The following is a 27,476-nucleotide window of genomic DNA, read 5'->3' on the forward strand; positions in this document are numbered from 1 at the left end:
TTGCTGTGCCAAGAAATAGTCTTGGCAGAGCCACTGAGGAGGGAGGTTCTGAGTCCATTTACCTCCTCTGTAGCATGGTGAATAGGGATTTAAAGAGGAGCTTGGCACGTGAGGGGGGGGTTGGCTTTTGGAAGGCACAGTGGTACCCATGGGACTCCGTCATGTGCCTTATGACTTACTGGAATTTGATGAATCATATTAGCAATTCGTCTTCTCAAGAAGGAGGGAAAGGAAACTCAGTATAGTGTGGAAAGAGGGCTACAAGTCTCTTCTGTGGAACACACACACACACTTACATACACACATACACCCACACACACACACACACACACATTACAGGTCAATAAAAACCTGATTTCAGTTGACAGCAAAGAAGCTCACGGATGCTGAAAGACATGCTGGCTACTGGGAACAGTTCATGAGGCATTCATTTGTTCACTCAGCCACTCAAGTAATATTCATTGAGCACTTGCTAGGTGCCAGCACTGTATTAGGTGCTGAGGATACAATATTGAGCAAGATATGATCTTGATTTGACTCTGTTATAGAAAGACGGGTCACAGGAAGTGAAAATTAAGCTTGACATTGGCCATCACAGGGATAAGCCAGGTGGGGTCACGGGGAAGCAGAATAGTAACGGTCTCACCTTGGGAATTCTTACTGTATGCCAGGTGCTTTACCTGTGCTCATTTACTTTTAAACAATTCTAAGAGGCAGATCCAGTTTTAATCCCAGTTTGACAGAGAGGGCTCTAAGGTCTGAGAACCTTAAAGAATTGGCTCCAGAACCCCAAGCTGGACAATGGAAGACTCAGAAATTAGCTCTGTTTTTGATAAATGGGTAGGAATTATTTATACCTTTCCTCATTATCCCTAGCCACTCAACAGGCCATAATTTTAAAAGATTTATGCCTGGGAATTGCTCAGCCCCTGTGCTGTGGCTTGCTGGTGGGGCTGCCTGGCACTTTTGAGGGTGAGAATTATGTCAGGCCTTGGGGTGTTTCTGGGGGCAAACTCTGGGTATAGAAAGATAGAAGAAAGAGTGTCTAATGGCACAAGAAGACATTTACTATCTGTTATTCAATTAGAAGGGAGTTATAAAAAGAGAATGGACAGTATGTAGTTACAAGTGTAGCTTTTAAAATCATGTATGTGTATGCAGGCAGAGAAAGTATTAGCGGTAGAATTCTCTAGGTCACGGGATATCTGTTTGTGTGTGTGTGTGTGTGTGTGTGTGTGTGTGTGTGTGTGTGTATGTGTTGCTGGGATTAAACCAAGAGGCACTTTACCGCTAAGCTATATCCCTCAGCTCTCTTAGTAATTTTTATTTTTTTGGACTGGGTATTGAACCCAGGGGTGTTTAACCCCTGAGCAACATCTCCAGTCCTTTTAAAAAATATTTTATTTAGACTTTTATTTAGAGGCTTTGAACTCGCCATCCTCCTGCCTCAGCCTCTGGAGCAGCTGGGATTATAAACATGTGCTGCCACCATGCCCGGCTTCCTGAGTCACACTAAATTACTGAGGTTAGCCTTGAACTTGTGATCCTGCTGCCTCAGCCTCCTGAGTTGTTGGGATTATAGGCATGTGCCATTGCACCTGGCTAGATATTAGGATTTTAAGGGTTTTATTATTATTATTATTATTGAATTCTTTTTATTTGTCATAATTTTCTAAATATTTCATAGTAAACGTGAAGTATTTATACAAGGGCGAAAAATAACACTATATTGATTGATTCTCTTTTACTCTAAGCGATTTCATGTTACCTTAAACATCAGCCACTAACTGGGAAGTCGGTTGGGATCACTCCTAAACTCTCTAGTTAAATCCTGATAAACCTGGCATTTTCCAGCTTTTCCTAAGGACTGTGCTACCTTTCTATGTCCCAATGCCCCACTAGAGCCAGTCTCTGAGCAGGTGTATCTCTCATGCGGACCATCAGAACCTGCAAGCATGGAGTCTGAGAATCTTCTTGGAAATGTTTCAGGTTGTACCATTTTTGAAAACTGCAAGAGCTGCCGGAATGGCTCGTGGGGGGCACCCTGGACGACTTCTACGTGAAGGGCTTCTGTGCAGAATGCAGAGCCGGCTGGTATGGAGGAGACTGCATGCGTAAGTAGACCCGGAACCAGCTCTGTCACTAATGCACACGGTTTTACAGTTTCACTGTACAAGGGACTAAAGTTCATCTTGATGGAATCTGAGTTTTGGAAGGTGTGGGGCCAGCGGGCTTTCTAGGCAAGACTATAAAGCAAAGCTATGTTTCCATCTGCTGGGTTGTGGACATCTGTTCATTCCGGATTGTTGACCCTGGGAGGTTTCTCTCTGCCCTTTGAGCTCTCCTCTCTCCTGGATGAAGCCCAGGCCATCCACACACAGCATGACCCATGTCCCTTCCAGAGGCAGTGGTGGTGGCAATGGCCAGCAAATGTGAATAAGCCTTCAAAAATGTTGTTTTTGCTGGGTGCGGTGGTGCATGTCTGTAATCCCAATGGCTTGGGAGGCTGAGGCTGGAAGATTGTGAGTTCAAAGCCAGCCTCAGCAACTATGCAAGGCCCTCAGAAACTAGGGAGACCCTGTCTCAAAGGGCTGGAGATGTGGCTCAGTGCCCTTGCGTTCAATCCCTGGTACCAAAAAAAAAAAAATTTATCTGTAATGCATTTTTTTGGAGGGGTATAGAGATCAAACTCATGGGCTCTCAACCTCTGAGAGGTTTTTTGTATTTTATTTAGAGTCAAGAGCTTACTGAGTTGCTTAGAACCTGGCTTTTGCTGAGGCTGGCTTTGAACTTGTGATCCTCCTACTTCAGCCTCCCAAGCCACTTGGATTACAGGCATGCACTATTTTGTCTGGATGTAATGCATTTTATTTTATTTTTTTAAGTTAAGTTGACCTTTTAAAAAGAAATGGCAGTGGAATGCATTACAACTTTTATTACACATATACAACACAAATTTTCATTTCTCTGGTTGTATATGAACTATGTTCACACCAATTTGTGTCTTTATACATGTACTTTGGATGTCCATCACATTCTACCACCCTTGCTAACCCCCTGCCCGCTCCCCCCCCTCCAACCCCTCTGCCCTATCTAGAGTTTGCCTATTCCTCCCACGCTCCCCCTCCCTACCCCATCATGAATCAGCCTCCTTATATCAGAGAGAACATTTGGCATTTAGTTTTTTGAGACTGGCTAACTTCACTTAGCATTATATTCTCCAATGCCATCCATTTACCTGCAAATGCCATGATTTTTTTCTCTTTTATCGCTGAGTAATATTCCATTTTGTGTATATGCCATATTTTTTTAAAATCCATTCATCTACTGAAGGGCATCTAGGTTGGTTTCTCACTTTAGCTATTGTGAATTGTGCTGCTATAAACACTGATGTGGCTGTGTCTCTGTAGTATGATGTTTTTAAGTCCTTTGAGTATAGACCGAGGAGAGGGATGGCTATATGTCTCTCCATTGGTAAATTTTTTGAATCCCAGGCTAAATTCCTGGAATCTACCAACAAATTGCTAGTATAATATTTGTCCTAATAAAGGGATTCTTTCTGGAAGCTACTTCATCTCAAAGAATTACTTAATATTTATTAGAGTTCCCTCTGAGTTTCAATAATTCTTTGAAAATAGATTGGAAAGCTAGCCTCTCTCTCTGTCCAAAATTCCCTCGATGGTGCCCTTTGCTGAACGTCCGTCTAAGAGTCTGTATCTGGAACAATATGCACATTGCTTCCATTGAGTCTGTTTTTTGTGCTACCTATTTGAATTAGAAGCAGATAGGATGGTCTTACCTTTTGAGTAGTTGTACTTCCCAGACTTATATTGCCAGTTTATAGAGATGCTGGTTGGAGTGGGATTGATATTCTTTGCCTGATCCCACCTATAGTAGAATACTATGTGTTTCAAGGTGTCTAGGGCAAATGTTGAAGTATGCCGTCTGTGGCTGAAAAATTCAATCACAGTCAGAAGAAAAGGGCTTAGTCAGAATGTCAGGGTGTATTTGGGAATTCCAGAATATGGGTAACTTTTGAAGTGCTGGTCTCTCAGTCCATACACCAGAATTGAGACTTCCAAGGGAGGCTAAGGACTACCATATGTGAATGTCACAATGAACCCCACTATTTTGCATAATTATAGTGCACAAATAAAAACATAAAAAATTAATTTAAAAAAGTGAAATTCTGAAAAAAACAAAACAAAACAAAACAAAAAACCCCAAACCAAAGTGCTATTTAATCTCAGGTGCAGGTTTAAAACTTAGAAGCCATTTTAGGTGGTTTTAGGAAACTTGATTTTGGAGTTGGTAGACAATCTTCCAGGTAGGTTAGCTGTAAGATTTAACCCTAGTCTTCCTCTGCCAGATGCTCTGGGTGTGTATGTAGAACATCCATCAGAGCCCAAGATCTGAATGACACAGACCTGGGCTTAAGTAGTAGCCTTGCCTATACTAAAGGTTACCTTGGTAATAGCAATGTCCTCTCTAAAAACGGGAAATAATAGGACTGGTTGAAGGATTCAATGAGACAGATGCATGTGAAACATTAGTTGTCTTCCTAGCAATAGGAAAAACTCCATGAATGCAATGTACTTATCATTATTTTCCATATGCTCCTTAGTTATTGAGTTAATAGGAGGTCCAAAATAAAAATACTTTCAAAAGGAGTTTAAGAAAGAGTTCTTATTTTGGCTTTTGATTTTCTGTTGATCTTTGGAGTCTTTAAGAACTTCAGGATTTTCCTTGCTTTGGATCCCATAGAAGACTGCTCTTTGTTTTTGTGCATGAATGGGGTAGGAGGATGTGAAGGAGCTGAGGTGATCAGCAGGGGTCCAATCATACATGGCCTTGTAGGGACAAAAGTTAGGTAAAGAATTTAGATGTTGTTCAGGTGAAGTTGGAAGCCTAGGAAGAGGTGTGAAGGAGGCTTGAATTAAGGGCTCTGAGAAAGTCAGAGAACAATGAGGGGCAGGGAAAGCTCTGGGCTATGCCTTTGCACAGGTGCTGGCAGAAGGGACAATATCCAGATAGAGGGAGCTGCATGGTCAGGGTGTTGAAATGAGTCTTCAGGGAAGCCTGTGATGTCAGGTGTGCCTAGATCTGTGTGGCAGTATGAGGGAGTGGTGGGAAGTGAGACTGGAAAGGTAGGTGAGACAAGATTCAAAGGGCATAGGATGTTGGATGCAGATCTTGGAGCTCATTGTGAGGATGGTGGGTGGTGTGCATTGAATGGTTTGACCTGGAAGTGACATTAGAGCACATAATGAGTTCATGGGGTGGAGTCAAGAGCATGTCAAAGGTGGTGGTTAGCAGTGCTATTTCAGTGGTTCTGGACATGGGGTGTTAGGGGGGCAAGATGTGAGAGAAGCTTAAAGGAAGAAGTAACAGGACTCACTGACATACTGAGAGAAGAGTGGAGCACCTCGATGGGTCATGAGTTTCCTAGTCTGAGCAACTCTGTCAAAGTGGGTGCTGTTGAGTGGGTAATAGAGGAGAAGAAGTGTGTGGGGGAGAGAAGGGGAGTCCCATGTGAGATCAGTGGGAATCTGAGCATCTGTAAGAGACCCCACAGGCATTTAGAAACAGGTTCCTGGAGCTTAAGAGAACCGTGGAGGGTGAAGACACACTCATGGGAATTAGCTGAGATCCCCCAGGGACCCTGGAGCCTCAGACAGCAGAGAGCCATTGACAGAGGAAAGAGAGACCAACGGAAGGGAAATAAGAAGAGGTGAGAAAGAACAGCCAGAAAGGTGGGAGAAGCAAGAGGGAGCCGTATTTTGGAAGCTGGGAGAAGAGTTTCCAAATAAGACAGAAGGAGAGCAGGACATGGATAGGAAAGAGGTTTTTATATTTAACAGCTGGCAGGTGACTGGGGACCTTACCAGTAGTGACTTGGGAAGGGGAGGAAATGGAGGCCAAGGGTAGAGACAGCTTTAAAATAAGTTTTACAATCATTTTTTAAGACTTTTAAAATAAGGGGCTGGGGTTGTGGCTCAGTGGTAGAGTGCTTGCCTAGCATGTGCGAGGCTGTGGGTTCGATTGTCAGTACCATGTATAAGTAAATGAATAAAATAAAGATTCATATCTTAAAAAATTTTTTAAAAAGCAACTTTAAAAATAAATAAGGTAGAGATGGGAGATAAAAAGCCACAGTCATGGTGCTTATGGAAAATTTCCTATGAAGTACTGGGATGGTCACCAAGTAATACGATGAACCCTCAAGGAATGTATAATCCATCCATGGAAACCTAACTAGGTTGACCCGAAGAAGACATCAGTGTGATAAGGTTATGAGGTTCTTATGGGCACTGCCTAAGTATGAGAATTCATAGGAAGATGTTATTCATTTCACTATTTGTTGAATGTCTGCCTGGAGCTGGGCATTGTGGTGCCTTCTGTGTTAAAGACAACTGAGCACGTGGGTGACTCATGGCTCAGTCACAGCAAGGATCACATGGCAGTACAAGCATTTGACCAGTAGATGGCACCCAAGCAATCTTTTCAGGCCTCCCATTATCCTGAAGGAGGAAGATTTATTTTTGTTTAATTTTTAAAAATATTTTTAATTGGTGCATTTTAATTATACATAGCAGTGGGATATAATGTGACATAGTCATAAAGGCACATGACATAATTTGGTCAATTCCATTTCCCAGTAACAAGCAGGTGGGCTCCTTGCTGAGGTCTACCTGTAAGGCACTGACATTTTTTCCCTGAGTACCATTTAGAGCCTCACTTACTAGGAAGGAGGAGTGACAGACAAGGGCCAGAAAGGATCACAAGTTATATTGGAGTTTAGAGCGAGTTCAAGGAAATGGGCAGAGTTCCTGAGGCCAGAGCCCAGCAGAGGACCAATCACATCTTCTCGCCCAGCAAGGGTGGGTTGAGTGATCTCAAAACACCCAGGAGCTAGAGATATTTTATTATCACAAGAAAGAACTGTTTTTTCTTTCCTTTCCAAATTTTTTCATTCGAAAAATTTCCTATCTACAGAGAGATTCCAGGAAGGTATACATCCATATACTCTATCTAGATTCATGAATGATTATCATGTTTTCAAGGTATGGTTTTCTTTTTTACTATACCGTATTTTTCTACGTTTCATCATGTTATCATAAGTTTTTTTTTTTGTCTTGATGTTCAAATTGTCCCAGATTTGGCCAGTGAAGAGCCTCCAAGTTGACTCAACCACGTCATTCTTTGAGCACATCCCTGTTTTCTTGTTCCCTGGAAATGCAAGTTCATCTTTTCCCCTGTTTCCCAGCTTCTAGAACCAGCCATTTCCTCATGAAATCTGGGTTCCTGAGTCTGTGATCCAAATGTGGCCGTTAGAGGTACCTGTCTCTGAAGTCAAAACCAAGGCTTCCTCTTAGTGCTTCCCAGGCTGGAAAGTTGAGTTCTTAAGTGAACCCCTCTGCTGACCTCCACTGCTGACCCCTGGAGGGGTGTTTATTTAACTTGGCCTTCAGGCTGAGTTCCTTAGCCACAGAAGAGATGGGCAGGGTGAGGCTCCAGGGCCACCCAGGATGCTGCACTCACAGCTGGCATCCCAGTGGTCCCAATCGTTCAGTCCCTGAAGGATGTTGGGGACCTAAGAAGGTTAGGAAAGCAACCCAGATGAGAAGGGATTTAGGGGGAGAGATTACAGGGCCCTTAATACGTTTATCTTCTTAGTCGTATTTTGGACAGAGGCAGAGGAGCAAGAGGAATTGGCTGTAAGCCAAGCCCCCAAATGTTTGTGTTGTTAGAATATCAGAGAAGATGATTTGTGCCAGCTGCCACCTGGGGAAGGATGAAGAGCCAATTTGAGAAGGGGAGGGAGGGCTAAAGGCTCAGGGAGTGGTGTGTCACAGACCTAAGGGGCTATCCTCCAGGGAGACTGTGGAGCCACCTGGGTGAAGTCAGGCAGACCGGCTCATGTCACTCCAGCCTTTTGTGACCTGATTTCTAGGAAAAGAATAATACAGAGTTGGGTCCAAATTGAGGATGATAATATGCGGTCCTTGGCTGTTGGGTGTGGAATCATAGGGCCTGCATTTGAATCTCTATGCCTTCTGTGACTCTGGACGAACTTACTAAGTCTTTGTCAGTCTCAACTTCCTCCTTTGCAGGATGGGGATGATCATAGTGGCCCCCACAGAGGGTTTCTGTGAGTTCTAGAAGGAGTGCTGTCTATAAGTCTCCCAGTATGGGGTCTGGTGTGTAGTGAGACTACCTATTAAATAGGCTGAACGAATGGTGAATTCTGTTCTTATTACCAAAACAGAGCAGCTCTTTTGTTGTTGCTGGTGTGAGTTTTATCTCAAGGGGGGGGGATGGAAAAATTAATATAGGGCTGGATAGGAAAGATAGGAAAAGACAACTACCTAAGCAAGAAAAATTAAATATGAACGTGATGAGGTAGTCTTCCCAGGACAAGTATTATATGGTAAGTGATACCTTGTTTTCTGTCTGAGAAACTCTTTGACTCCAGGGAATTAATTTTGGAGCTTTGTAGATTCTACATTGTCAAAGAATTCCTGGGTCAAAACCCAGTTTCTGGGGAGGACGTAGAGGCATGACAGACCCCTCCTGCTCCAATAGTAAGAAATCACTACATAAACCAAAGAAAACCACAATTTTCTTTAAAACCATCAAATATCTGTGAATATGGAATCAGAAAGAATCTAAAATCCAGGGGTGTGCGTCCTTCCTAGGTGCACGAGGGAGCAAGATGGTTCCTCCCTGCTTAGTTGCTGCGGTTCAGCAGCAGAGCCAGGGAAGGAGGGCACCTCCCGGCAGAGAAGCCAGTGGACTTTCGCTGCCCCTCCAGCCTGGCCTGTGGAACTGAAATCTAGAGAAAACCCACAGCAAAGCCATCCTTTCCACCACGTACTTTCTGAAATGGGATCTTTCTGAGCAGAGGTGGGGGCAAGACTAGAAAGCAGGTCTTAGGTTTGGCATAAAGACTATCTTACAGCTTCAAGAACTTGTGGCCCCACAGAATTACACACTTCTGTAATTGCAAAAGCTCACCGTTTCCCAGTCTTGTGGTCATGGAGTGCAGGAAGTTGCTGAGAGGAGAAGTTGAAAGTTAGAGATGCATTTTTTTTACTGTGAAAAAGCAAGACAATATAATCCACAAATCGCCCAGAGAACAGTCAGTCCAAAGAAATAGACCCTCTGTGACCAAATGTTGGAATTTTCAGACCAAGGCTTTTGGATAACTAAATGTATGAAAGAATCTCTAGGACAAGAGGAATATAATGAATGAAGACACAATGAATTTCAGGAGAGATTTGGAAAGTATTATAAAGAACCAAATGGAAATCCTAGAACTGATAAATATGTGATCTGAGATTTAAAAAAAAATGGAAAGGATTAAGAACCTATTGGTTACCAAAGAAGAAAGGATCAGAAAACTAAATACAGGATGATAGAAATCAGCCAAGTTAAAGCCTAGCAAAGAGACTGCAAATAGTCAGCAGACCAGACATTTTGTACCACCCTTGCCCAGACCCTGTCTTTTGAACTTGATTAGCAGAGTTGTCTTAATGTGCATTTGTGTGTGTGTGTGTGTGTGTTTTTTTTTTTTTTTTTTTGTGTGTGTGTACGTGCGAAGACACTTTGGGGAGTAAATACTTTCTGCAGCAGAGTGGTAGACAATATTCTTGGTGGACATTTGTTTCAATTGAATGGATGGATCATTTGACATAGGGAAGAGGGGTTTTAAAAATGGTTCGATTGGCAGTGACCTGAGAGGCTGAGGCAGGAGGATTGCAAATGCAAGGCCAGCCTCTGCCACTTGGTGAGACCCTATCTCAAAGTAAAATAAAAAATAATAATAATAATAAGGACTGGGGATGTAGCTCAGTGGTAAAATGCTTCTGGGTTCAGTTAAAAAAAAAGGTTTGATTGCAGGGAGATCTTTATTTGGTACAGTTATTCATTCAATCAACAATTGAAACATCAGTTTAATGCATACATATATTTGAACAAGACAATGTCCCTGATATCCTAAGAACTGTGTCATGGGGGAGGTAAACAGTTTAATAATCAGTCATTATAAAGAATCAACTGATTGAGGTTCAGGCCAAGCTTTGAGTGAGCCTTTTACTGTGTCACTCCGGGACCTCTGCTAATTCCCTGCAAGGAACTGGTAAGAGCTGTCACTTGGCGCTCACTGGGAAATGAGCATGGTTCACGTACCTTCCTTCTGACTCATCTAACCCTCCCTGCAACCCCGTCAGAGCCTGTTAACAATGGTGACACTGTGACACTGGGGCTGAGTGACATTCCTGCTGTCACACAGCTTGTAAGCATCAGGGCCGAGGTGCTCATTTAGAGGCTGAGCCCTGGCTCCTCTCTGCCCTCCCAGTGGGACCACCCCTAGGTCACTCGGAGTGCCTGTCTGAGGGCTGGCAGGTCATAGGAGGACGAGCCAAACCATGTGGAAGGGCAGGCTTCCATCCTGCTCCTGGCCCTGTGCAGGGGACAATCCCACGTCATCGTCCAGGCCTTGGCTTCACCAGTACTGTCTGGGCGGTGGGGCCAGATGGGTTTAGGCCTCCAGCCAGAGATGAGGTACAGCTCTGATGGGCCTGGGCAGTGACCATCCCCTTTGATTCCTGTGCCAAAATCGTCCGAGTCTCCGATCAAGATTCAAGAACAATAACAATATTTTTTGTCATTTATTGAGCATTCTGTGGGAAGTGCTTTATATAGAGCATCTTATTTAATCCTTAAGACAAGCAAATAAGGCCACGTGGCAGAGACCTACTGTTATTCTCATTTCCAAATGAAACACCTTTGCTCAAAGAAAAAAAAAATCCCAGTGAACTCATCTAGGGTCACACAGCTAGGAAGCAACGGCCTGAGGTTCAGCCCCTGTCTGGCTTCATAGACTGAATCTGCTTCCTGAGTCATCTTTGAAAGAGGAAAGAAAATGCAAATGGCTCTCCCTTTGAATGGCTTTTTAAAGTCCTTCTTTTCTTTCTAAGAGAGATTAAAGAAAAACAAACCCAAACCACTTCCCAGAAGCATAGGGTACCTCTCTCCTGCCATCCCCTCCCACCCCTGATGCTGGAGATAATGGGATTTGTGTCTGAAGGTGGAGGGGGGGCCTTCATTTTTGTTGGGAACCTTCCAGCTCTCTTATTAGTTTAGAAATTAATGAAGATTATGAAGATTTCCTTTCAACTCTGTAGAAGCAGGCTTCATCTAGCTAGCCCTCCTGTTTGGTCCTGTAGCAAAAGAATAGGAGACTGAGTCCTGGACTTGAGGACCCCGGGGGATGGTCTGGATTGATGGACAGATCCCCTTGTGCATGCACGTGTGTGCGTGTGGACACACACACACACACACACCCACCCACCCACACACAACACACACACACCCCTTTCCCTGTAGCAAGACTGTTTTAGGGAATCCAAGCACATCTTCTGGGCCCTTTGCCTGCTCTCGTCTTTTGACTCAGGACCACCTGCTTGGTTGGCCAGTAGCATTTCCTTGGCAGGGACATTGGGCTGTGTTCACTGTTCTGCCCTGGACAGAGAGGTGCAGTGAGCCTTCTCTGCACCCAGGCCCGCCAATTTCCCGAGTAGAGGCAGGAGTGGAGGGGAGGTGGGGGTCTAAGGAGTCCCTTGATGTGGGGAGCAGGGGGCTGTTCCTCCTCTGTCTTTGGGCCTAATACCCCTTCCTCCAAGCCCATTTCCAAGAAGTGGCCTCTTTGTCCCCATTTAGTTGGAAGTGATTCCCCATCTCAGGGACAACTCAGCCCTCCTCTTCAGACTGAGAAGAAATGATATGATGAAGCACCGAGGTGCAGCCTGTGTTCTAGAATCCTGGCTACTTCTGAAGGGACACGTGGTCCAGCCTTTCACTTGGCCGGCTCCCAGGTGGGGCTGGGGGCTCTGAGCCTTCCAGAGACGGCACAGAACCCTGGAACTGAGCCCAATGAACTTGCCAAGGAGACCTGAATGGATGGCCACCAGCTTCTCTTAGATTTGGGGAGGGACCCAGGGACATGGCTAACTGATTCCAGCTCCCATATGGAGGGAAGAAACCAGAAGCAGACTGGCAGCATTGGCTGCTGGTTCTAACTTGGGGTTCCCAGCAGGAGGTTTGCTTGGGGTGGGGTCTGGAATTTTTTAACACCTTGCCACCAGGGAAGCTGCCAGTCCTGGAGGGGCTGGGGCTGTGCGGGAGGACTTCTTTTTTCGTCTCTCACACCCAGCGTAGCACTTCCATAGCCCTGCATTAGATGGGCAGATGTGGGCGATGAAACGCGTGAGGTGTGCTGGAAGAAGCAGAAGCCGGGAGGGTGCAAGATATCATGTGTCTCTTTTAGAAAGAGGAGGAAAAATCTTCCTGCTTCCCAGTGGAGAGGGAGAGGGCTGGTCAGCAAGTCCCTGAGACAGCTCATCGTACCAGCCAAGACCCAGCATCAGGACCAGACAGAGCAAGGTTCAGCCCCCTGCTCTGCACCCTGTAGCAAAAGCTAACATTTACTGATTTTTCTATAATGGGTTTTTCATGCGTACTCTGATTCAAGCCCTTTGCAAATCATGTGAAAGGAGGTGCCACTTCAATTCACATGTGACTCAGGTGAGATTCTGAGAGGTAGAATAATTTGCCTAAGGCTGCACAGCTAGTGGAGAGAAAGCTGGGCTTCAAACCGAGGGTGGTGTTTTAATAAGCTTGGTTGCTGCTGGGATCAAAAGGAACTGACAAGAACAGTTAGAGGAGGAAAGGTTTATTGGGGAGCTCATGATTTCAGAGGTCGCAGTCCAAAGATGGCTGACTTGATTCCTCGGAGCTTGAGATGAAGCTGAATATCATGGCAGAATATATCGGGAGGTGGAGGAAAGTGGAGGAAAGTGACTTGCGACATGGCCATCATGAAGCAGAGAGAGAAAGTCTAAGCTTAGCTCACAAAATATAATCTCAAAGGCATGTCCCCCATGACCACTTCCTCTAACCACACCCTACCTGCCTATAGTCACAATGCAGTTAATCCCTATCAGGGGATTAATACATTGATTAGGTTAAGGCTCTCAGAATCCAACATTTCACCACTAAACTTTCTTGCATTGAATCACACGTGAGCTTTCGGGGGACACCTCATATGTAAGCCATAACAGATAGTCAGACTCCAAAGATTCTGTTCTTCACTTTACAACGAGTGCAGCAATTTATAGAATCTTCTGGCTTCTTGGCCATCTGAATTTGGGGAAGTCACCTAACTCCTCTGTCCTTAGTGTTCTGCACCTGGGAAATGGGGAGACCGAATGTTGTTTTCCCAGGTTTCTAAGGAGGATTAAATGAAATGACATTGGTAAAGATTTTAGCCAGTGAATGGCTTATAATAAGATCATCACTCATTCATTTAATAAATATTTATTGAACACCTGTTATATGCCAGGTACCATGCTAGATATACAAGCTAGCTTTACCAAAGGATGCAAGAAAATAGTCTCAAATAATTTCAGCTAGTGATGTGTGTTAAAAAGAAAACACAAGGGGTCAGGAGGGCGACTGTAGAACCTTGAGGACCTACCTCAGCTGGAAGTGGAAGGTCTCATTGAAGAAGTTGTAGTGAGTCTAATTCCCAGAGGGAGGGGAGGTGAAAGAACGTGAGTCTTCTAGTTTAAGGGAAGAGCAAGTTCAAGGCCTGAAGCTGGGACCAGAAAGAAGGCTGGCGTGACGGGAGCAGAGCAAGTAAGCTGGTAGTAGACAGGATTGAGCCCAGCGTGGGTCTGGGTAGCCCATGGGGCAGGGCAGTGGACAGTGTGGGAAGTCCTTTGGAGGACTTGGATCAAGAGAGCATAATGCCACCTGATTCATTTATTTATCTTACATGCAGCTTTTGCTGCTGTGTGGGGAATAGAATTGGGGGGCAAGGATTGACGCCAGGAGATCAGGATTATAGGGAGAGATGGGCAGGCTAGAGCCAGAAGAGAGTAGTAAAACCACACTTCTCTAAATGCACACTTTGGTTTCAGATGGTTTTCTTATTTTTAAAAATTTTAATTAATTTTTTTATTTATATATGACAGCAGAATGCATTACAATTCTTATTACACATATAGAGCACATTTTTTCCTATCTCTAGTTGTATACCAAGTATGTTCACACCAATTCCTGTCTTTATACATGTACTTTGGATAATAATGTCCCTCACATTCCATCATCATTTCTAACCCCATACCCCCTCCCTTCCCCTCCCACCCCCTGCTCTATCTAGAGTTTGTCTATTCCCCCCATTCTCCTGCTCCCTATCCCACTATGAATCGACCTCCTTATATCAGAAAAAACATTCAACATTTGGTTTTTGGGGATTGGCTAACTTCACTTATTATCTTCTCTAACTCCATCATTTACCTGCAAATACCATGATTTTATTCTCTTTTATTGCTGAGTAAAATTCCAATGTGGATATATGCCACATTTAAAAAAATCCATTCATCTATTGAAGGGCATCTAGGTTGGTTCCACAGTTTAGCTATTGTGTTATGCAACCTAGTGGTAGTTTTCACAGAAGTACTAAGCCTTACTCAGGGCTCCAGCTTTCCAAAAGTGAAGTGTAGGCTCTCTGCCTGACACTGTGGGCATGTTTCTTCTGCCATCTTGACATGGAGCAATGTCCACTGATATTAACAGTTTCTTTTTAGCTATGAGATTTTATACCTTTTTGAGGAAGGGTTGGGATATAACTGCATATCTCTATTTTATGACGTCAGTCTGGATTTCTGTATGGAACTGGGATAGATAAACTGTTTTTTGGTAATTGTCTAGATAAAAAAATTATTTTTGTGGGCCTCCTACCTCTTGTCACAAGTACTCAGCTCTGCTGCTGTAAAGCAAAAGCTGCCATAAGCAATGCATGAATGAATGGATATTCTGTATTCCAATAAAACTTTATTTATAAAACATTATTACAAAAACAGGGAGTAGGCCAGATTTGACCCCCTCACGGTTTGAACCTCAGTTAAGGAATATAATTTATGCACATGACCCAAATAATTTTTTCCTATAAAATCACTTGAAGACATTTTCCTCACTCTTTTGTAAAAATAGAGTGCATCTTCCATATCTGTGCTTATCTGAAAGGCAGCAGAATATAACAGACACTAGTATGGCAATATGTAAATCAATGGATGTGCAACTGATGTGATTTTGCAATCTGTATATGGGGTAAAAATGGGAGTTCATATCCCACTTGAATCAAAGTGTGAAATATGATATATCTAGAACTATGTAATGTTTTGAACAACCAACAATACAAATTAATTTTTTAAAAAAAGAAAATCAGTGTTTTTCAAATCTTAAGGATTCTTTTGGAGGTAATTCAAGGAACTAGAGGAAGTGAGGGTGGAGGGCCTAGGGACCCCGCTTCTTCTTAAGCCAGGAGCCCTTCTTTGATCCATGTTTTCAATGTTCATTTTTATAATTGGTATTCTTCAGAAGAGTTTGAGCAAAAGTACTTGGGAGCGAGAAAAACCAACCTGAAAACCATCAATACTGTCCAAGTGGTTGAAGATCATCTCTCCCTCCACATGTTTATTACAGAGGCACTTGTTACATAGATGGTCATAGAGAGGTTCACAGAGATTTTCTAACTGGATGGCAGGGGGCAAGGGAGAGGAGTAGAGGGAGAGTCTGCTTTTTGAAGCGGAGGCAGCTAGGTGGTAGGTCAGGCTCAGTCTTGGAGAGGTGGTACCATACAGTGGCTTGGACTTTATATTCAGTTAGAGTTGAGTTTCCACTCAGTCACCTATAGACTAGAGTAGTGATTGATTTAACTCTCTGATGATCTATTTCCCCAACTGGAGAACTGGGATGATAGCACTTCCCTTCCCAAGCTGTTGGGTGGATTAAATGAATTGATTTGTGCAATTGGCCTCATACATGGATAGATGCTTAAAAAAATATTGGTTTCCCTCTCCCTTCTCCCTCTTTGTTCTGTTCTAAGGGGTGTGGAGTGAGTTCAAAGGCTCCTTCCTCCATCTCTTTTGTGTTGACCCCAATCTCCCCATCCCAATCCTTTTTCTCTTCTCAGGATGTGGCCAGGTTCTTCGAGTCCCAAAGGGTCAGATTTTGTTGGAGAGTTACCCCTTAAATGCTCACTGCGAGTGGACCATTCATGCCAAACCTGGGTTTATCATCCAACTGAGGTAAGGGTTGGGGTCACAATTGAGAAGCATCAAGGAGACCATAGTGGCATGGACCAAGTTCACCATTAACACTTTACTCTTCACACCTGAAAAATACCTTCCTCTTTTCTTCCAGGGTAGCAGAGTGGCTGCATCACCCCTAAGATTTCTACTTAGTTTTTCCCTTCTCTAGTTGTGGTGAGGCCGGAGGTGATTGAGATTCCTGATCCTGTAGGGTACAACTTTCAACAAACATTTTCTGGGGGGATGAATGTACCCTGAGTTCCCGCAGGTCAGCTCTGCCATCCGGGAGGAGCAACATGGTTCCCTGAATTGGAAGGACCCAGCAAAACCTTCTCCATCCTTATCAAAGCAGGCCTTGGTAGCTGGTGTCCCACACCATGAGGACCTGGGGATTGGGAGTGAGCTGATTAATTGGGCTTTCTCAGAGGAGGGCTGGTTCTAGGAGGAACTTAGGGGGTCACAGTCTTCTGCTTAAGGGGCTCAGGACTGGGTCTCCCAGGATGCTAAGGCAGGTGTTAAATGCTGCATATTAACATTTCAGCAGCTGAGAGACCAAGATAGATGTTCTCTCAGAGCCTCTAAAAAGCTTCTCCAAGATCCAGGAGAAGATCCAAAAAGAAATAGCCCCCAAAATAAAATGTTGAAGGATTAAGAAGCACATTACCAGCCCAGGAGAGAGGCCTGATTTCTTTCCATATTTAAACTTGGGCCTTCTGGCCCCAAGTAATGATAATCATGAAAACACTTGGAAGCATATAAACAATATTTAGCTTAAAAGCTCATCAGTCATTCCCTTTCTGTCACCTGCCAGGCTACCACAAAATCTATTTTCTTGCCTGTAAAATAATTTCGGGGCCACCCATCTCCCTCTGTCCCCAGAGCCTCCCTTCTACTCAGACCACGTGTCTCACTGGGATTCTGTCCAGGCTCCTGACTGGGGTTCCTGCTTCTGCTTCTGCCTGCTACCGTCTCCTCCTCTCAGAGTGGCTAGAGTGGTCTTTTAAGGTCCTAAATTCCAACAGCACCTTCGTGTTGAAACCTTCTAGCAGCTTCCTGTTGAGCTTGGAATCAAATCTGAACCCCTCACCAGGCAGCATGCTACTGTCCCCTTCACTCAAGGATGTCCCCTGGCGGTATCCTGAATTCTCCTTCAGTTCTTCATGCCAAGTGCACTCACAGATTCCCCCGCTGGACCACTCTTAGGCAGGACATTTACAGGTCTAGCTTCATCGCATTGCTTCCACTCTACTAGGGTCTACTAAGTCCCTTGGAAAGGTTTTCCTTGACCACAGTGTCAGAGATGAGACTCTCACTTCATGCTCTTATCTGGTTCATTGTATTCATGGCGCTTAGCATTCACTGGATTTGCCTTTTTTGTTTGTTTGTTTGCTTGTTTTTTCTGCTCTCTCATTGCTTATTTTCTGTCTTCCAAAGCAGAGATCCATCTCCATAAGGGCAGGTCTTGAAGAGGCCCCAGGATCTTAGCACTGCCCAGGGCCCACCTGTTTCTTCTGTCATCTTCTCCACCCACAGGTTTGTCATGTTGAGCCTGGAGTTTGACTACATGTGCCAGTACGACTATGTGGAGGTCCGTGATAGAGACAGCCGCGACAGCCCCATCATCAAGCGTTTCTGTGGCAACGAGCGGCCGGCTCCCATCAGGAGCATGGGCTCCTCGCTCCATATCCTCTTCCATTCGGATGGCTCCAAGAATTTTGATGGCTTCCATGCCATCTACGAGGAGATCACAGGTAAAGACCACAGAGACAACTGTGTAGCGTTTTATGGTTTGCTCCAGTAAAATCTGCTCCGGGTAAGTCCTTTCTCCCTGCACAGACTTATTAAAACCTAGCATGTTGCATTCTTGGAAGCAACCTACACACTGAGAAAAAAAAAGGGAGAGAGAGAAATGGCAAGGCGTATTTCGGAACCAGAACTAGAAATTTTTATCTTCTTCATATAAATAATGTGGGTAGAGCACAGAGAGACTGTATAATGTGTCCAGGTCACACAGCTATAATGGTGCAATCAGCAATTTGTACGCAAGCAGTTTGACGCTAGAGCTTACGGGGGTGGGGGGTCACTATGGTAAAGAATATTGTCCTTGGATCCTTGGCAGATCAAGCCGTGTGACTTTGGGAAAATTCTTCTCTCTCTCTCTGGGCTTCTGTTTCCTAATTATTGTTAAGGAGATGGTAATAGATGCTGGTCCTTAAGAAGACTCTAGAATAGAGGGAGTGGTTAGCACAGTGTAATGCACAGTAAGCAGCAGTAGCTGCCAACCCAAGTGTACCCTTGGCCTCCATTAGCCATCTGTAAAATAGGTCTCGAAAGTCTTAAACTAATCTGGCAAACTTGATGAGGAGCTCAAGCCTGACTTTAAATCCTGCTCTTTTTGGCGTATTTGGAAGTAGGATTTGGCCAAGATGAAGTACTCAGTCCTAAGGAATCAGCCTGGTTCTCATTGTTCTGAGATCAGATTGCAGCAGGTTTTACAAAATAAGCTCAGGCTCAAAGGTTAAGTTTTTAAAAATACTGAATAATAATAAAAACAAACTAGCGATGGCCTTCTCCTCATCATGGCTCCCTTAGGATGAAAGTTCTGATGTGAGTCTTAGGAAAGCGGGGGTGGGTGGGGTGGGGAAGTGGGGTGGTGGTGGAAGGGGGTGGGGTGGGGGGGTAGTGGTAGTGGTGGTAAAGTCAGGGTTGCTGCTGTCCCCTCCATTCATCTGCCTGTCCCTTAGCAGGATGCCCACAGCAGCTCTCAGCAGTTGTTCTTGTCTCCAGTCCATGCCGGGCCCCATGGGGCTGTGCAGGGCCTGGGAGTTCCAGATGATTTGCTGCTGTGGGTGGTCAGTCCTTGTCCCTGATGACACCCTGCTGGTCCCCTGTGAGGTGGTCTGTCAGGCAGAGCCAGCTTTAAGGGAGGTTGGTTGGGGGCAGTGGTGGCTCACCAACCTGTGTGCCTGTGATGGAGGGAGGGTCTCCCTCTTATGAAATGGTCTCCTCAACTCCCTGCTCCCCTAAGAATCTAGGAAACACTGGCCTGCCCTGGCAAAGAGCCAGCACCATTTCTACTCCTCACATACTCCATTTGTCAGTTTATATCCATTATTGCCTCTGGCTAGGGTCACCTGTCTCAAACCTGCATATCACAACCCATGCTTCAGAATCCCTATCACCTTGTCCATCCTTGGCTAAACCCTTTCTCTTGCTTCAGTGAGCTGTGACTTTGCCCTTTTATGACCACTCTGTAGCACTTTCTGTTCTTTTTTGATAATACACTAACTGCACCATGCTTTGGGTTACAATTGTATATTTTTCTTTACATCACCTTGACCTGGTAAATAGAATCTCCTATTTGTCTTTGTGTCTCTCTGGTACCTTTCACAGAGCAAGCTCTCAGTACAGATTTGTTCCACTGAATCGAGGGATGCATTTCTTCCGTCAACATAGGAATGGTGATAACACACGCATAGGGTTTTTCAATGTCTTTTTGTAGAAAATATAGTCCTTAAGGTGCTCTGTAAAGAGCAGGTTATGAGGTCAGATAAGCTTGGGGAAGACTGAATGTTATGTGCATTCTTAGAACTTCATAATGCATAGGGCATTAAACTGAGAGGTTCTACAGCAAAGCAGTTTGGTTAATTACCATTAATGCCAGGAGCATTTCCCCAGTACATCTGAGGCCAGAACCTTTATTGAGTTGAACTTATATCAACATCACAAGGACTAATGGCTACAGAACATATGTTTGGAGATTCTCAAGTACACCTTTAATGGTGTCATAAAGATTATCTTCCAGTGACTGTCTCTTTTTTTTTTTTTTAAGGGTGATCTAAAGCTACCCAAGGATGCTTACCCATCCAAGAGTTGCAAAGCATGATTCTGCTTTCATTTATTTAATGCTCCAGTTTATTTTTTTGGTACCAGGTATTGAACCCAAGAGTGCTTAACCGCTGAGCCCCATCCCCAGTCCCTTTTGGATTTTATCTTGAGACAGGGTCTTGCTAAGTTGCTGAGGCTGGTTTTGAACTTGGGGATCCTCCTGCCTCAGCCTCCTTAGTCACTGGGGTTTGCAGGCTTGAGCCACAGAACCCAGTGCTCCTGTTTATTTTTTGTCTTATGCCCCTCAGACTAGCGTCGCCTTCTGGGGGCCTCAGAAAGATCGAATAATATCAGCAACCTCTGACATGTAACGAGTACCTACGTGTTTTAGGCATTAGCAGGTCAGGGTAACATGAATTCTGTATAAGGAATAGAAAACCACCAAGACGTCAAGAAGCCTGCAGGCCTGGAGAGGAGGCACTTAGGCATGCACAGTGGCACTTAGGATGCCTTATGTCTTACAGCGTGCTCCTCGTCCCCTTGTTTCCATGACGGCACCTGCCTCCCTGACAAAGCTGGATCTTATAAGTGTGCCTGCCTGGCAGGCTACACCGGGCAGCGCTGTGAAAACCGTGAGTATGCCTCCTGGGTGGAGCTGAGGAGCCTCGTAGGTGGGCCTGGGAGGGCTTTGGGGCTCTCGGGGTTGCTGTTTCTTGGTGTCTAGGACTCTCTGTCCAAGATGGCGCAGGGTGTGGATACAACTGAATGGCCTCAGAAGGGCAGGGCTGCTGGAGTACCAACGTTTGCCCCTTGACATTTCTAGCCTAAACCTATTGCAAATACCTCTCAAAAAAGACACAGCAGTCTCACATACTATTCAGAGCTCAGGAACACTGAGGAAACAGTCAGCTGTAGAAAGCCACCGTTGTCAGCTCTCCTGTGGTTCAGGGTTTGAGCTCCCTGTCCATCCTAAGGCCTGGAGTTTTGAATTGTCCTCCAGGGCACCATTCAGGTCCGATGTGGTGTGGGATAGTCTGAAACCCTACATGGAGCATGGTCAATATGTAAGGTGACCACAAGCTCCAGTTTTCTGGGGACAGTCTGTCTCAGTGTGTGCATTTTGTCTAAATATAATAAGATCCTCACTCACACTTAAAGCTTCCTGAATTGGGCGGCAAATAACATGGGTATCCTATAAGGATGAGATGAGGTTTGTTGAGGCACAAACTAATGTTTTCTGAAGGACTGCTGTGCATTGGGAGTGTGGAGAGGCAGGGAAAGAGGACGCCTTGTCTTTCTCTGAAGCAGATTCTCCCGAGTTGGTGAGACCCGTTTCAACCTCCTTTAGTAGTTCTTGGGCAGGCCTGGAAAGAAAGGGGGTGCAGGGGGTGGGACATAAGAGAGGAGGATCCAGCTGGTTATATCCAGGACAGCTCTCCTTGTTCTCAAACATTCAAGCCCTGGCCCAACCTTCTGCCTGAGCCAAATTCACCCCTTCCCTTTCCCCTTCCCCTCCCTTCCTCTTTGTTCTAGGATAAAACCTAGGGTCTCCAGCATACTAAGGATGCAATTTATCACTGACCTATACTCCCAGCTCCTGAGTCATGTCATGACTGTAACATTGAACCACTCAAGTTCTCTAGTCTTATAGCTGTGCAATAATAACCCCCAGTCATCCAAACAGCAAAAACCAACTCAAGAAAATAATTCACTTCCAAAACAGGAAATCAGCATGTGATTTTCCTCCACTATTAGACCCAAGAAGAGAGAAGAGAGACTTGAATGTGCTGAGTGTGAACAAGTCTCTGACAGATCTAATCCTTATCCTTAGGAAGTGTCATGCTGACGGCTGCATGTGGTAGCACCATGAATGACCAGCCCCTCTGTGTGGTGCCAAGGACTGTGACATTTTAACCCAGTAACCAGAAATAATTGGTCAGGGTATCTGATAACTAAAACCGTGTGTGTGTCCTGTGTGCTAATAGAAGTTTGAGACCCAAAATTGGTGTCATGCACTGAAACCATCACCCTGGGATGAGAGGTGCAGAACAAGAAAAGTCAAAATTTGGGGAAGAGCTGAAGGAGTACAGTTTCTACCCTGGGCAGGGTTCCTCCAAGCAGATCCTGAGATGAGAATGAGTGTACAAGTGAGGTTTCAAGGTCAAGCTCCCTAGAGAAGCTCATAAGGGAGGGGACAAGCAATCAGGAAGGGAATGAAGCTAAGTAAGTGTCAGGTTTCAGGTGAAATCCCAGTCCCAGTGTTGAGTGGTAGTGAGACCTGGAATATAAAGGAAGTGCAGGCTAGGGGACTGGGCTGTCCTGTCCACACAACAGTGAGTCATTGACTAAATTTCATGGGGAACTAGGGGACATGAACTGGGCCCGCTGGCTTTCTGTGCAGGTGGATAATGTGGTTCTCATGCCTGTGAGCAGTTCTCTGAAAGTAGCAGGTGCAGACAATATTGCAGAATGGGGAGGGGTCCCTGACTATGCCACTGAGTTCTGCTGAAAGCATCCCTTGCTCTGGAGTGGCACGGTGGGTTTGAGTGGGACTCTGGGAGAGGCTTAGAAAATGATGCTCCGTGGTCCCCGCCTCATTTGAGGCTGCTGTGTTGTGTGCAGGCAAATCAAGGAACCAAGGCTTTCTCTTTACATCAAGAAATTGTATGTGGTGTGATTCTTCTCATGGCAGTGCTGGACCTTGACCCTTTAGATTCAAAGGGACATGGTGGCAGCTAGAGTAGCTTAAAGGGAATGCTTAATGAATTCAAGAAACTGACTGCACAATATGAGGGCTTTGATAAACAGGTAAAATTACAAAGAAGTGAAACATCACCAAATAAGACCAGATGCCTTTAAGAAGCTGTTTTAATTCTTCCCAAAGTTATGACTAAAATGTGCCTGGATAGCGTGTGAATCAAATATGGATTTCTCAGCATGATTATTCCACCAAGAAAAAATAAACATCATGAAAAATGAATGTAAAATAAGGCATTTTGTACTGATTTGTAACTTGATTCATACAGTATCTGAAATCACTTTAAAACACCAGCATAGATGGGCAAGAGAATTCTCCCCTGCCAGTTTATATATATATAGTTCAAAAACCATAATTCCTCAGCACGGCGCAGTTACAGCTGGGTGAAGATATTCACAGTGGAAATCTGATATGTCATTTGCTAGCATCCTTATGGGGGTCTGAATGTTTATTATTTTTTATAAGATGCAGGTTTATTTTTTTCCTGTTAGGAAGTTTGGCATGAGTTTTAATGCACTCCGTGGGGGAAACATCACAAAAATTAGCTGTGGCAGTTTACCTTATAATTTTTGAACAGATTTTCGTCATTTTTTTTTCAGAGCAATCTGTCAATTAGAAAAGCAGAAAAGAGAAAAAATATTAATTCTGTTTTCCTCATGAGGATATTAATGTACTGGAACAATCTCTCTAGAAGGAATTCTTCCAAAGTGAAGAAGAAACCCAAGCACTCTCAGATTCCCCCAAACTCTCAAATGCCCAAATTGGTCTAGGCAATTATTTTTTAAAATTAGTTTTAAGAGCACCGAGCTCAGGATGCACAAGATTTCTGTCTTTGATTTATGTGATATCAAATTTGATAAGAGGAAACCACTTCTAGATGCTGCACTCAAGTCTTTGTGGAAAATTAGATGCTCCTTTTTGCATATGAAAGATTTAAAGCAGAGGATGCAAGATGCCATTCCTCATCAGATGCAAAACCAGAAGTGAGAATTGCACATTTCCCATGTAATTCATCATGTCTCATGGTGGCTCTTGCAGCGTGGCTTGGTAGGACTCCAGGTGATTGAGTGGTGAGCTCTGGTGACAACTGTGTCCCATGATAAAGTCATTTCAATGGTCTTTCCTTCCTGATATGGCTCATCAGTCTCTCTATTTTCAGGAAAGTCCTTGATATAAACTAACTTTATACATGTGCATGTCCTTAAGTAGGGTCCAATAAAAATAGGTTTTCTACTTCCTTGCAGAAGAAACCAAAGGTCAAATAATACAGAGGTGTGTGAAATAAAAAGAGAATACTATTTTCCCTGACCAATCCTGGTTTCCAGGGAAACCACTGGTAGAACCTGTGAACTTCTTTCTATGTTGCTCCAACCTATGATTTCATATATCCTTATTTTAAGCCAGTGGTTCTGAGCCAGGGGTGATTTTGCCCTTCATCTCCACCCCTGGGTGGCACTTGGCAATGCCTTAATCAATGCTGGTGGTTATAATTGTGGGGGTAAAGGAGACAATGCTGGCCTCTTAAAGGTGGAGGCCAGTATGCTGCTAAACATCCTACATGAACCAAGACAGCCCCACCACAGTTATCTAGCCCAGAGCCAGTGGTGCCAAGGTCAAGAGACCATTTTACCAAAGTGCATTCAAGAATACATACAATCATTCAACTCATTTTCAATACCCATGTCATGGATATTTTTTCCAGATGGGTCCATGAAACGATTCCTGAGTATTCATTGTATGCATGAATGCGCTATCAAATATTCATCACATTCTTATGATGGATTGGTGGATTTGATATTGTTTAAAATTTTTTTGCTTTTATGATGAGAACTGCAATGGATATCTCTACATGTGAACAAAAAATTTTTGTAAGATAAATTTCTAGATGTTGAACTGTTGGTTCAAAGGGTACATGTATTTATTTATTTGTTCTTTTTAGATATACTTGATAATAGAATGTATTTGACATTATACATACATGAAGTACAATTTTCCATTCTTGTGGTTGTACATAATATGGAGTTACACTGGTCATGTGTTCGAATATGAACATAGGAAAATTATGTCTGATTCATTCTACTTTCATTCCAATTCTCATTTCCTCTTCCTTCCTCCATTCCCCTTTGTCTAATCCTATAAACTTCTATTCTCTCTTCCCACCCTGTTTTATTGTGTGTTAGCATCTGCATATCAGAGTGAACATTTTGGCCTTTGGTTTTGGGGATTGGCTTATTTCACTTAGCATGATAGTTTTCAATTCATTTACCGCAAATGCCATAATTTAATTCTTCTTTATGGTTGAATAATATTTCATTGTGTACATAAACCACACTTTCTTTATCCATTCATCTGGTGAAGGGCACCTAGGTTGGTTCCATAGCTTGGCTATTGTGAATTGAGCTGCTATAAACATTGATGTGGCTGCACCATTATAGTATGCTTCCTTTAAGTCCTTTAGGTATATGCTGAGGAGTGGTATAACTGGGTCGAATGGTGGTTCCATTCCAGGTTTCTGAGAATCTCCATACTGCTTTCCAGAGTGGTTTTACCAATTTGCAGTCCCATCAGCAATGTACGAGTAGGGGTACATGTATTTAAAGATTTGAGAATGATTGCCAAGAAGGTCATGAAAAGGTTTTACCAATCTACGAGATGAGCCATTCATTATAAGCACCAGACCTAGAAATAAGAATTGGCATCTGCATTTCAGAAACAAAGGTCTACTCTTGTCAAAATGGAAATGGGTGTGTTTTTCAGGGTGTTCCACTGGTCTGAGGAGAAAGAGTTCTTGTTCAGACTTTGGGAAGTGGTGGATTAAAAGAGAAACAATCAGCAAGGTTTGGCCTCGTCCCACTGGTCAAGAGGGTGTGAAAGGCCCCACCCCCCAACCTCAGCTTCCCTAAAATGTTTTCCAATGAGGTAAAATTTTCCTCTGCTCTTAAGTGACCTCCTCAGAACCCTGACAAGGGGAGTGGCCCTTCCTCAGCCTTGAGGCCAGACTTACCCCCTGCCAACACCCTCAGTGACCTCCAGCCTCCCTGGGCCACCATGTAAGAAACTGAGACCCCTTCTTTCCTCTGAAGTTTCCTGTTTCTTTGTATGGAACACAACGACAAAATAAGTCCTCAAGAAAATGGTCAGAGTCTTGTTTTGAAAAAGTGGAGAGCAAGGGATTCATCGCCTGCTCCAGTTTCCATGTTGTCTTTGTTCCTCTGGCCCAGTTGACGAGGCCGGGCTTTCCCCTGTGCATCCTAATGAAGGACGATGAAACGGGCTAAATCTTGGGGGCACAATGCTCACACTCCAGGCTCTGACGCGCCTTTGAACAAAACAAACCGGGCTCCACCAATTAAGGGAAAATGGTGAATCTGGATTCATTTGGGTTTGCAGACCCAGAAGGTTTCCCACTGGCCTGTCCCAAGGACTGAGAAGAAAGGAGCCCAGGATGAGAGGCACACTGTCTCCTTGTGCTTCAAAGAGGTGCCCTGCATTTCTCATGGGAATAAGTGTTTGGGAACTTTGAGATTTTCATGGAAACATTAATACTGATGCAAGTGAGATTGTTTGGAGACCCCTAGTGGGTAGCAATCATCTCTTCCCCGACTGACAGGTAAATAAGGTGCTGTGTGCTCACTGGATTAATGCAGACGATTCTGACATTTTTTCCAATAAGGTATTGAAAAACTGCCTTTGTCTCAGGTCCAAAGACCTCTCTTAGCCTCAGTATCTGGAAGACAGGTGCATCTCTGACTTCTGCTAGATGGTGCTTGGAATGTGTAGTCAGAAAGATCTTGGATTGACACTGAATCTGAAATTGACCAGCCATATGGTCTTAAACAAGTCATTTAACTTCCATGAGCCTCAATTTTCCCATTTACAAAGTTTAGCAAAATAATACCAAATACCTCTTAGGGTGTTTGTGGGACCCACAAAAGGCAGAGTTGAGGAATAAGAGCTGTGAATCTTATGACTGCTTCTGGCCCTGTCTTAAAGTTGTTTGAAATTCTGGCAGAAAGCAGAGGAGTCTCCAGATAAGGCATTATGGCAACAACACTAGTTTCTACAAGGTGATGATTATGAAAAAGTGGAGAGCAAGGGATTCATCACCTGCTCCAGTGGTTTAAGAAAATTCCCTAAAGACTTTCTGAGTTTCCTCTTGAGTTGACCTTCACGAGTCATTGCTGGACCCTTAATATTGCTACCACTGCATCAGCCCACAAGCAAGAAAGACCTGGTTTTAAAAGGACAAGTAGATGTTGCTGGTGTTATTGTCATAAGAAATCCTGGGTCCCAGGGGAAAATATGCCCATTGAGTGTGATGACTGGGGAGCCTTTGCCACCAGGATAGCCTGGAGAGGGGATTTTCAGACATGATAAATGCAAGAATGTCATGAAGGAACTGGATTTGGATACTCCGAGGAAGGTCACCCAAAGCATTGTGTTATATGACCAGCCTCTGTTCTCTCATGGGGTTTTGGTAGGCATCATTTAACACACGGTGGGATGTGTGCCTGTCCCTGTGGTTATTTTGGAGACCTGGGTTTTAGAGCATCAGTTTTGTTAGAGGTATGGGGAAGAAAAAGGAAATGAATAACCTGGCATAAGAGGGTATAAGAGTTATGAGTGTAATTCTATGGAGAATGGTCTCAGGGATCCATAGTTATTATTCACAAGCACTTAATGATCCAGAGCCTTGAGACTGGAGGAACCCCAGGAAGACTATTAGCTGA

At 44.1% G+C, this 27,476-nt stretch overlaps 1 pseudogene; it reads left to right on the plus strand.

Moving 5' to 3' along the window:
- LOC143388216 (inactive serine protease PAMR1-like) overlaps positions 1-27,476 on the plus strand; it is a 73,781-nt pseudogene that overhangs the window by 24,568 nt on the left and 21,737 nt on the right.

This window comes from Callospermophilus lateralis, unplaced genomic scaffold (genome assembly GCF_048772815.1).
Source record: "Callospermophilus lateralis isolate mCalLat2 unplaced genomic scaffold, mCalLat2.hap1 Scaffold_5641, whole genome shotgun sequence".
NCBI classification, from domain to species: domain Eukaryota; kingdom Metazoa; phylum Chordata; class Mammalia; order Rodentia; family Sciuridae; genus Callospermophilus; species Callospermophilus lateralis.